Consider the following 12,325-nt stretch of genomic DNA (forward strand, 5'->3'; position numbering starts at 1 on the left):
CAAGAACTACAAGTCCCTGCAAGCCGGTACTTGGAGAACCACAAGTACCAGCATGCGGGGGTTAAACGGACCCGCAGGTACCTATAGTTCATCTGCAAAAAAAATACCCAAATAAAAACAGTACACACACACACCTTGAAAGTACAACTTTATTACATACATTCCGACACACACATACTTACCTATGTTCAGCTGCCGACTCGGCCCACGTCTTGACGTCGATTCCAGGGTACCTGAAAATAAAATTATACTCACCTAAATCCAGTGTGTCCTGTTCTTTTTTTTAAATCCACGTACTTGGCAAAAAAACAAACCGCATACCCGATCCACGCACTGAAAAGGGACCCATGTTTACACATGGGACCCCTTTCCCCATCTGCAGGGACCATCCCTGACTCCTGTCAAAGAGGGTCCCTTCAGCCAATCAGGGCACCCTCCTGGCTGTGACCTCCTGTAGTGTCAGTGAGGCTGTGCAGTGAAGAGTCAATGTAGCGCATATGCGCTCCAATGTATCCAATGGTGGGAACTTTGCGGTCAGCGGTTGACCGAAAGTAACCTCACCGCTGACCGCAAAGTTCCCACCATTGGATACAATGGAGTGCATAGGCGCTACGTTGTATCTCTGCTGTGTGCTGCCTGACAGACACTACAGGAGCACACAGCCAATCAGGAGAGTGCCACGACGTGGCACTCCCTGATTGGCTGAAGGGACCCTCTTTGACAGGAGTCAGGGAGGGTCCTGGCAGTCGGGGTCCCATGTGTCAACATGGGACCCCTTTCAGTGCGTGGTCGGGTTTCCGTTTTTTTTGTTTTGCAAAGTACGTGGATTATACAAAGAAAACAAGATACCCTGGATTATGTGAGTATAATTTTTTCACAGGTACCCCAAGGATTCTACATGGAGAAGAGGACCGAGCCTCGTGGGAACATAGGTAAGTATGTATGTTTAGAGGTGTGCATGTATGTAATAAACTTATACTGTCACGGGGTGTGTGTCCTGTTTTTTTGGCTGTATTTTTTTAGTAGTAGTACTACAGGTACCAGCGGGCCCGGTGTTCCACCGCATGCTGGTACTTGTGGGGGGACCCCACGCTTTTTATTTTTTTGCTTTTTAACAATTTAATTTTTTTTTTACGAAAGGTGTACAATGAAGCCCTGCACGGATCTCACAGATACGCCCGAGATTCATTGTGTTAATGTTGGCAGGGGCCCTCATTCCGAGTTGATCGGTCGCAAGGCGAATTTAGCAGAGTTACACACGCTAAGCCGCCGCCTACTGGGAGTGAATCTTAGCTTCTTAAAATTGCGACCGATGTATTCGCAATATTGCGATTACTAACTACTTAGCAGTTTCAGAGTAGCTCCAGACTTACTCTGCCTGTGCGATCATTTCAGTGCTTGTCGTTCCTGGTTGACGTCACAAACACACCCAGCGTTCGCCCAGGCACTCCCACCGTTTCCCCGGCCACTCCTGCGTTTTTTCCGGAAACGGTAGCGTTTTCAGCCACACGCCCCTGAAACGCCGTGTTTCCGCCCAGTAACACCCATTTCCTGTCAATCACATTACGATCGCCGGAGCGAAGAAAAAGCCGTGAGTAAAAATACTTTCATCATAGTAAAGTTACTTGGCGCAGTCGCAGTGCGAACATTGCGCATGCGTACTAAGCGGATTTTCACTGCGATGCGATGAAAAATACCGAGCGAACAACTCGGAATGAGGGCCAGTGTTTTACTATTCACTCCCGTAAAACACTGCCAAAAAATACGAGTGACATCAACATCGGAAAACACGAAAATGCAGAATACGACAGCTTAGTAAATTAGCCGTAATAAATTTAAAAAGTTGCAAATTTACACTTTCGATGTCATTCGTGTTTGAACTTTAACCTCATTCTGAAAAATACGAATTTTAGTAAATATTCCCCCTGGTATGTTGCCGGGTCGGTAACATCACCGCCTACGCTCCCGGAGGCAGCACTTGGAAATGATCATGTCCAAGCGCCGCCTCCTCCTATGCAGAGAACGGGTGACGGGTCACCTTGACCTGGCTTACCCGTTCACACTGGACGCATCCCAGGTCGATTCCGGCTTCAACCCAGGTCGCAATCTGTCCCAGGAAATTAGTTATAGATGTCGGCGATGTCGGCCCCTGTTTCATGACTGGCTACAATAACCATCACTGTCTTGTTTCAGATTCTAGATAAAACAGCGCGACAGGAGGCTTGCTGAATCTCTCGCCGAGTCACATGATGTGCGCCAATCCATGACCCCTCTAGCAGCAGTGTAATATGGAATATATGGCTGGACGGGAAGTCTGCCGGTGTAAAGACGCATGACAGGAATTAGAGGAATCAATAAAACATAGCTGGAAATATAAATTAGTAGCAGTTTTAGAAATGTGCTAACAAGAAAATAAAGTATTTAAAATTGCATCGTTTGTTAATTCGGGTAACAATTATGTCTTTTTAATAAATGCATTTGAGATAGTGGGATATAATTGCCGTCTCGGTGTTATATTACGCCATCACATGTAATTCTTTTTAATCTACTGTATATTTTGGTTTTCTTCTTTCAAATATAGCGAAGACGTTTACGGACGCTGCGCTCACCATTCCAGCTGTTATACGGTGCATGCATACTAATACATATGGGGTGTCAGCTTCCTCCGTCACCTTTACAATATGCACAAACTAATATACTTACCTGGGACTGCGCATAAATGATCAGTCCTTAGCGCCTGATTCATGTTTTTTAGTAAAGCAAAAAAAGCATGTAACTTTGTGTGTAGAATAAGGGGAGCAAGTACGTTTATATTGTTTCTGTGCAGGGTAAACACTGGCTTCAAGGGCGTAGCTACCATAGGTGCAGGGAGTGCAGCTGCTGTGGGACCCAGAGCTGAGAGGGGCCACCTTTCCTGTCACAGTTGCATGTGTTATATACAGGGGTGTAGCTACCATAGGTGCAGGGAATGCAGCTGCTATGGGGCCAGAGCTGAGAGGGGCCACCTTCCCTGTCACAGTTACATGTGTTATATACAAGGGTGTAGTTATCATAGGTGCAGGGAGTGCAGCTGCTATGGGGCCCAGAGCTGAGAGGGGCCACCTTCCCTGTCACAGTTACATGTGTTATATACAGGGGTGTAGCTGCCATAGGTGCAGGCAGTACAGCTGCTATGGGGCCCAGAGCTGAGAGGGGCCACCTTCCCTGTCACAGTTACATGTGTTATATACAGGGTGTAGCTACCATAGGTGCAGGGAGTGCAGCTGCTATGGGGCCCAGAGCTGAGAGGGGCCACCTTCCCTGTCACAGTTACATGTGTTATATACAAGGGTGTAGTTACCATAGGTGCAGGGAGTGCAGCTGCTGTGGGACCCAGAGCTGAGAGGGGCCACCTTCCCTGTCACAGTTACATGTGTTATATACAGGGGTGTAGCTACCATAGGTGCAGGGAGTGCAGCTGCTATGGGGCCCAGAGCTGAGAGGGGCCACCTTCCCTGTCACAGTTACATGTGTTATATACAAGGGTGTAGTTATCATAGGTGCAGGGAGTGCAGCTGCTATGGGGCCCAGAGCTGAGAGGGGCCACCTTCCCTGTCACAGTTACATGTGTTATATACAGGGGTGTAGCTGCCATAGGTGCAGGCAGTACAGCTGCTATGGGGCCCAGAGCTGAGAGGGGCCACCTTCCCTGTCACAGTTACATGTGCTATATACAGGGGTGTAGCTGCCATAGGTGCAGGCTGTACAGCTGCTATGGGGCCCAGAGCTGAGAGGGGCCACCTTCCCTGTCACAGCTACATGTGTTATATACAGGGGTGTAGCTGCCATAGGTGCAGGGAGTGCAGCTGCTATGTGGCCCAGAGCTGAGAGGGGCCACCTTCCCTGTCACAGTTACATGTGTTATATACAGGGGTGTAGCTGCCATAGGTGCAGGGAGTGCAGCTGCTATGGAGCCAGAGCTGAGAGGGGCCACCTTCCCTGTCACAGCTACATGTGTTATATACTAGAGATGAGCGGGTTCGGTTTCTCTGAATCCGAACCCGCCCGAACTTCATGGTTTTTTTCACGGGTCCGAGCAGACTCGGATCCTCCCGCCTTGCTCGGTTAACCCGAGCGCGCCCGAACGTCATCATGACGCTGTCGGATTCTCGCGAGACTCGGATTCTATATAAGGAGCCGCGCGTCGCCGCCATTTTCACACGTGCATTGAGATTGATAGGGAGAGGACGTGGCTGGCGTCCTCTCCATTTAGATTAGAAGAGAGAGAGAGAGAGATTGACCTGATTTACTGGAGCTTAGGAGTACTGTAGAAGTGTAGAGAGTGCAGAGTTTACTAGTGACTGACCACAGTGACCACCAGACAGTGCAGTTTTATTTAATATATCCGTTCTCTGCCTGAAAAAAACGATACACACAGTGACTCAGTCACATACCATATCTGTGTGCACTGCTCAGCCCAGTGTGCTGCATCATCTATGTATATATATCTGACTGTGCTCAGCTCACACAGCTTATAATTGTGGGGGAGATTGGGGAGCACTGCAGTGCCAGTTATAGGTTATAGCAGGAGCCAGGAGTACATATTATATTAAAATTAAACAGTGCACACTTTTGCTGCAGGAGTGCCACTGCCAGTGTGACTGACCAGTGACCTGACCACACTGACCACCAGTATAGTTAGTAGTATACTATATTGTGATTGCCTGAAAAAGTTAAACACTCGTCGTGTGACTTCACTTGTGTGGTGTTTTTTTTTTTATTCTATAAAAAACTCATTCTGCTGACAGACAGTGTCCAGCAGGTCCGTCATTATATAATATATACCTGTCCGGCTGCAGTAGTGATATATATATATTTTTTATATCATTATTTATCATCCAGTCGCAGCAGACACAGTACGGTAGTTCACGGCTGTAGCTACCTCTGTGTCGGCACTCGGCAGTCCATCCATAATTGTATACCACCTACCCGTGGTTTTTTTTTCTTTCTTCTTTATACATACATACTACTACATCTCTTTATCAACCAGTCTATATTAGCAGCAGACACAGTACAGTACGGTAGTCCACGGCTGTAGCTACCTCTGTGTCGGCACTCGGCAGTCCGTCCATAATTGTATACCATCTACCCGTGGTTTTTTTTTCTTTCTTCTTTATACATACATACTACTACATCTCTTTATCAACCAGTCTATATTAGCAGCAGACACAGTACAGTACGGTAGTTCACGGCTGTAGCTACCTCTGTGTCGGCACTCGGCAGTCCGTCCATAATTGTATACCACCTACCCGTGGTTTTTTTTTCTTTCTTCTTTATACATACATACTACTACATCTCTTTATCAACCAGTCTATATTAGCAGCAGACACAGTACAGTATGGTAGTTCACGGCTGTAGCTACCTCTGTGTCGGCACTCGGCAGTCCGTCCATAATTGTATACCACCTACCCGAGGTTTTTTTTTCTTTCTTCTTTATACATACATACTACTACATCTCTTTATCAACCAGTCTATATTAGCAGCAGACACAGTACAGTACGGTAGTTCACGGCTGTAGCTACCTCTGTGTCGGCACTCGGCAGTCCGTCCATAATTGTATACCACCTACCCAAGGTTTTTTTTTCTTTCTTCTTTATACATACATACTACTACATCTCTTTATCAACCAGTCTATATTAGCAGCAGACACAGTACAGCACGGTAGTCCACGGCTGTAGCTACCTCTGTGTCGGCACTCGGCAGTCCGTCCATAATTGTATACCACCTACCCGTGGTTTTTTTTTCTTTCTTCTTTATACATACATACTACTACATCTCTTTATCAACCAGTCTATATTAGCAGCAGACACAGTACAGTACGGTAGTTCACGGCTGTAGCTACCTCTGTGTCGGCACTCGGCAGTCCGTCCATAATTGTATACCACCTACCCGTGGTTTTTTTTTCTTTCTTCTTTATACATACATACTACTACATCTCTTTATCAACCAGTCTATATTAGCAGCAGACACAGTACAGTACGGTAGTCCACGGCTGTAGCTACCTCTGTGTCGGCACTCGGCAGTCCGTCCATAATTGTATACCACCTACCCGTGGTTTTTTTTTCTTTCTTCTTTATACATACATACTACTACATCTCTTTATCAACCAGTCTATATTAGCAGCAGACACAGTACAGTACGGTAGTTCACGGCTGTAGCTACCTCTGTGTCGGCACTCGGCAGTCCGTCCATAATTGTATACCACCTACCCGAGGTTTTTTTTTCTTTCTTCTTTATACATACATACTACTACATCTCTTTATCAACCAGTCTATATTAGCAGCAGACACAGTACAGTACGGTAGTCCACGGCTGTAGCTACCTCTGTGTCGGCACTCGGCAGTCCGTCCATAATTGTATACCACCTACCCGTGGTTTTTTTTTCTTTCTTCTTTATACATACATACTACTACATCTCTTTATCAACCAGTCTATATTAGCAGCAGATACAGTACAGTACGGTAGTTCACGGCTGTAGCTACCTCTGTGTCGGCACTCGGCAGTCCGTCCATAATTGTATACCACCTACCCGAGGTTTTTTTTTCTTTCTTCTTTATACATACATACTACTACATCTCTTTATCAACCAGTCTATATTAGCAGCAGACACAGTACAGTACGGTAGTTCACGGCTGTAGCTACCTCTGTGTCGGCACTCGGCAGTCCGTCCATAATTGTATACCACCTACCCGAGGTTTTTTTTTTCTTTCTTCTTTATACATACATACTACTACATCTCTTTATCAACCAGTCTATATTAGCAGCAGACACAGTACAGTACGGTAGTCCACGGCTGTAGCTACCTCTGTGTCGGCACTCGGCAGTCCGTCCATAATTGTATACCACCTACCCGTGGTTTTTTTTTCTTTCTTCTTTATACATACATACTACTACATCTCTTTATCAACCAGTCTATATTAGCAGCAGACACAGTACAGTACGGTAGTTCACGGCTGTAGCTACCTCTGTGTCGGCACTCGGCAGTCCGTCCATAATTGTATACCACCTACCCGTGGTTTTTTTTCTTTCTTCTTTATACATACATACTACTACATCTCTTTATCAACCAGTCTATATTAGCAGCAGACACAGTACAGTACGGTAGTCCACGGCTGTAGCTACCTCTGTGTCGGCACTCGGCAGTCCGTCCATAATTGTATACCACCTACCCGTGGTTTTTTTTTCTTTCTTCTTTATACATACATACTACTACATCTCTTTATCAACCAGTCTATATTAGCAGCAGACACAGTACAATACGGTAGCTCACGGCTGTAGCTACCTCTGTGTCGGCACTCGGCAGTCCGTCCATAATTGTATACCACCTACCCGAGGTTTTTTTTTCTTTCTTCTTTATACATACATACTACTACATCTCTTTATCAACCAGTCTATATTAGCAGCAGACACAGTACAGTACGGTAGTTCACGGCTGTAGCTACCTCTGTGTCGGCACTCGGCAGTCCGTCCATAATTGTATACCACCTACCCGAGGTTTTTTTTTCTTTCTTCTTTATACATACATACTACTACATCTCTTTATCAACCAGTCTATATTAGCAGCAGACACAGTACAGTACGGTAGTCCACGGCTGTAGCTACCTCTGTGTCGGCACTCGGCAGTCTGTCCATAATTGTATACCACCTACCCGTGGTTTTTTTTTCTTTCTTCTTTATACATACATACTACTACATCTCTTTATCAACCAGTCTATATTAGCAGCAGACACAGTACAGTACGGTAGTTCACGGCTGTAGCTACCTCTGTGTCGGCACTCGGCAGTCCGTCCATAATTGTATACCACCTACCCGAGGTTTTTTTTTCTTTCTTCTTTATACATACATACTACTACATCTCTTTATCAACCAGTCTATATTAGCAGCAGACACAGTACAGTACTGTAGTCCACGGCTGTAGCTACCTCTGTGTCGGCACTCGGCAGTCCGTCCATAATTGTATACTAGTATCCATCCATCTCCATTGTTTACCTGAGGTGCCTTTTAGTTGTGCCTATTAAAATATGGAGAACAAAAATTTTGAGGTTCCAAAATTAGGGAAAGATCAAGATCCACTTCCACCTCGTGCTGAAGCTGCTGCCACTAGTCATGGCCGAGACGATGAAATGCCAGCAACGTCGTCTGCCAAGGCCGATGCCCAATGTCATAGTACAGAGCATGTCAAATCCAAAACACCAAATATCAGTAAAAAAAGGACTCCAAAACCTAAAATAAAATTGTCTGAGGAGAAGCGTAAACTTGCCAATATGCCATTTACCACACGGAGTGGCAAGGAACGGCTGAGGCCCTGGCCTATGTTCATGGCTAGTGGTTCAGCTTCACATGAGGATGGAGGCACTCAGCCTCTCGCTAGAAAAATGAAAAGACTCAAGCTGGCAAAAGCAGTAGCACCGCAAAGAACTGTGCGTTCTTCGAAATCCCAAATCCACAAGGAGAGTCCAATTGTGTCGGTTGCGATGCCTGACCTTCCCAACACTGGACGTGAAGAGCATGCGCCTTCCACCATTTGCACACCCCCTGCAAGTGCTGGAAGGAGCACCCGCAGTCCAGTTCCTGATAGTCAGATTGAAGATGTCAGTGTTGAAGTACACCAGGATGAGGAGGATATGGGTGTTGCTGGCGCTGGGGAGGAAATTGACCAGGAGGATTCTGATGGTGAGGTGGTTTGTTTAAGTCAGGCACCCGGGGAGACACCTGTTGTCCGTGGGAGGAATATGGCCGTTGATATGCCTGGTGAAAATACCAAAAAAATCAGCTCTTCGGTGTGGAGGTATTTCAACAGAAATGCGGACAACAGGTGTCAAGCCGTGTGTTCCCTTTGTCAAGCTGTAATAAGTAGGGGTAAGGACGTTAACCACCTCGGAACATCCTCCCTTATACGTCACCTGCAGCGCATTCATAATAAGTCAGTGACAAGTTCAAAAACTTTGGGTGACAGCGGAAGCAGTCCACTGACCAGTAAATCCCTTCCTCTTGTAACCAAGCTCACGCAAACCACCCCACCAACTCCCTCAGTGTCAATTTCCTCCTTCCCCAGGAATGCCAATAGTCCTGCAGGCCATGTCACTGGCAATTCTGATGATTCCTCTCCTGCCTGGGATTCCTCCGATGCATCCTTGCGTGTAACGCCTACTGCTGCTGGCGCTGCTGTTGTTGCTGCTGGGAGTCGATGGTCATCCCAGAGGGGAAGTCGTAAGACCACTTTTACTACTTCCACCAAGCAATTGACTGTCCAACAGTCCTTTGCGAGGAAGATGAAATATCACAGCAGTCATCCTACTGCAAAGCGGATAACTGAGGCCTTGGCATCCTGGGTGGTGAGAAACGTGGTTCCGGTATCCATCATTACTGCAGAGCCAACTAGAGACTTGTTGGAGGTACTGTGTCCCCGGTACCAAATACCATCTAGGTTCCATTTCTCTAGGCAGGCGATACCGAAAATGTACACAGACCTCAGAAAAAGAGTCACCAGTGTCCTAAAAAATGCAGCTGTACCCAATGTCCACTTAACCACGGACATGTGGACAAGTGGAGCAGGGCAGGGTCAGGACTATATGACTGTGACAGCCCACTGGGTAGATGTATGGACTCCCGCCGCAAGAACAGCAGCGGCGGCACCAGTAGCAGCATCTCGCAAACGCCAACTCTTTCCTAGGCAGGCTACGCTTTGTATCACCGCTTTCCAGAATACGCACACAGCTGAAAACCTCTTACGGCAACTGAGGAAGATCATCGCGGAATGGCTTACCCCAATTGGACTCTCCTGTAAGTTTGTGGCATCGGACAACGCCAGCAATATTGTGTGTGCATTAAATATGGGCAAATTCCAGCACGTCCCATGTTTTGCACATACCTTGAATTTGGTGGTGCAGAATTATTTAAAAAACGACAGGGGCGTGCAAGAGATGCTGTCGGTGGCCAGAAGAATTGCGGGACACTTTCGGCGTACAGGCACCACGTACAGAAGACTGGAGCACCACCAAAAACTACTGAACCTGCCCTGCCATCATCTGAAGCAAGAAGTGGTAACGAGGTGGAATTCAACCCTCTATATGCTTCAGAGGTTGGAGGAGCAGCAAAAGGCCATTCAAGCCTATACAATTGAGCACGATATAGGAGGTGGAATGCACCTGTCTCAAGCGCAGTGGAGAATGATTTCAACGTTGTGCAAGGTTCTGCTGCCCTTTGAACTTGCCACACGTGAAGTCAGTTCAGACACTGCCAGCCTGAGTCAGGTCATTCCCCTCATCAGGCTTTTGCAGAAGAAGCTGGAGACATTGAAGGAGGAGCTAACACGGAGCGATTCCGCTAGGCATGTGGGACTTGTGGATGGAGCCCTTAATTCGCTTAACAAGGATTCACGGGTGGTCAATCTGTTGAAATCAGAGCACTACATTTTGGCCACCATGCTCGATCCTAGATTTAAAGCCTACCTTGGATCTCTCTTTCCGGCAGACACAAGTCTGCTGGGGTTGAAAGACCTGCTGGTGAGAAAATTGTCAAGTCAAGCGGAACGCGACCTGTCAACATCTCCTCCTTCACATTCTCCCACAACTGGGGGTGCGAGGAAAAGGCTCAGAATTCCGAGCCCACCCGCTGGCGGTGATGCAGGGCAGTCTGGAGCGACTGCTGATGCTGACATCTGGTCCGGACTGAAGGACCTGACAACGATTACGGACATGTCGTCTACTGTCACTGCATATGATTCTCTCACCATTGAAAGAATGGTGGAGGATTATATGAGTGACCGCATCCAAGTAGGCACGTCACACAGTCCATACTTATACTGGCAGGAAAAAGAGGCAATTTGGAGGCCCTTGCACAAACTGGCTTTATTCTACCTAAGTTGCCCTCCCACAAGTGTGTACTCCGAAAGAGTGTTTAGTGCCGCCGCTCACCTTGTCAGCAATCGGCGTACGAGGTTACATCCAGAAAATGTGGAGAAGATGATGTTCATTAAAATTAATTATAATCAATTCCTCCGCGGAGACATTGACCAGCAGCAATTGCCTCCACAAAATACACAGGGAGCTGAGATGGTGGATTCCAGTGGGGACGAATTGATAATCTGTGAGGAGGGGGATGTACACGGTGATATATCGGAGGATGATGATGAGGTGGACATCTTGCCTCTGTAGAGCCAGTTTGTGCAAGGAGAGATTAATTGCTTCTTTTTTGGGGGGGGGGTCCAAACCAACCCGTCATATCAGTCACAGTCGTGTGGCAGACCCTGTCACTGAAATGATGGGTTGGTTAAAGTGTGCATGTCCTGTTTTGTTTATACAACATAAGGGTGGGTGGGAGGGCCCAAGGACAATTCCATCTTGCACCTCTTTTTTCTTTTATTTTTCTTTGCGTCATGTGCTGTTTGGGGAGGGTTTTTTGGAAGGGACATCCTGCGTGACACTGCAGTGCCACTCCTAAATGGGCCCGGTGTTTGTGTCGGCCACTAGGGTCGCTTATCTTACTCACACAGTCAGCTACCTCATTGCGCCTCTTTTTTTCTTTGCGTCATGTGCTGTTTGGGGAGGGTTTTTTGGAAGGGCCATCCTGCGTGACACTGCAGTGCCACTCCTAGATGGGCCCGGTGTTTGTGTCGGCCACTAGGGTCGCTAATCTTACTCACACAGCTACCTCATTGCGCCTCTTTTTTTCTTTGCGTCATGTGCTGTTTGGGGAGGGTTTTTTGGAAGGGACATCCTGCGTGACACTGCAGTGCCACTCCTAAATGGGCCCGGTGTTTGTGTCGGCCACTACGGTCGCTAATCTTACTCACACAGCTACCTCATTGCGCCTCTTTTTTTCTTTGCGTCATGTGCTGTTTGGGGAGGGTTTTTTGGAAGGGACATCCTGCGTGACACTGCAGTGCCACTCCTAGATGGGCCCGGTGTTTGTGTCGGCCACTAGGGTCGCTAATCTTACTCACACAGCTACCTCATTGCGCCTCTTTTTTTCTTTGCGTCATGTGCTGTTTGGGGAGGGTTTTTTGGAAGGGACATCCTGCGTGACACTGCAGTGCCACTCCTAAATGGGCCCGGTGTTTGTGTCGGCCACTACGGTCGCTAATCTTACTCACACAGCTACCTCATTGCGCCTCTTTTTTTCTTTGCGTCATGTGCTGTTTGGGGAGGGTTTTTTGGAAGGGACATCCTACGTGACACTGCAGTGCCACTCCTAGATGGGCCCGGTGTTTGTGTCGGCCACTAGGGTCGCTAATCTTACTCACACAGCTACCTCATTGCGCCTCTTTTTTTCTTTGCGTCATGTG

General features: G+C 47.2%; 1 protein-coding gene across 1 annotated transcript in view; it reads left to right on the top strand.

Moving 5' to 3' along the window:
* Positions 1-2,430, top strand: part of LOC134949489 (uncharacterized) — a 228,581-nt gene extending 226,151 nt beyond the window's left edge. Inside the window, exon 22 of the mRNA XM_063938086.1 lies at positions 2,194-2,430. The gene's annotated coding sequence lies outside the window, so the exon portion shown is untranslated. The remainder of the gene's footprint in view (positions 1-2,193) is intronic.
* Positions 2,431-12,325: the final 9,895 nt, after the last annotated feature.

This window comes from Pseudophryne corroboree, chromosome 8 (genome assembly GCF_028390025.1).
Source record: "Pseudophryne corroboree isolate aPseCor3 chromosome 8, aPseCor3.hap2, whole genome shotgun sequence".
Taxonomy (NCBI): domain Eukaryota; kingdom Metazoa; phylum Chordata; class Amphibia; order Anura; family Myobatrachidae; genus Pseudophryne; species Pseudophryne corroboree.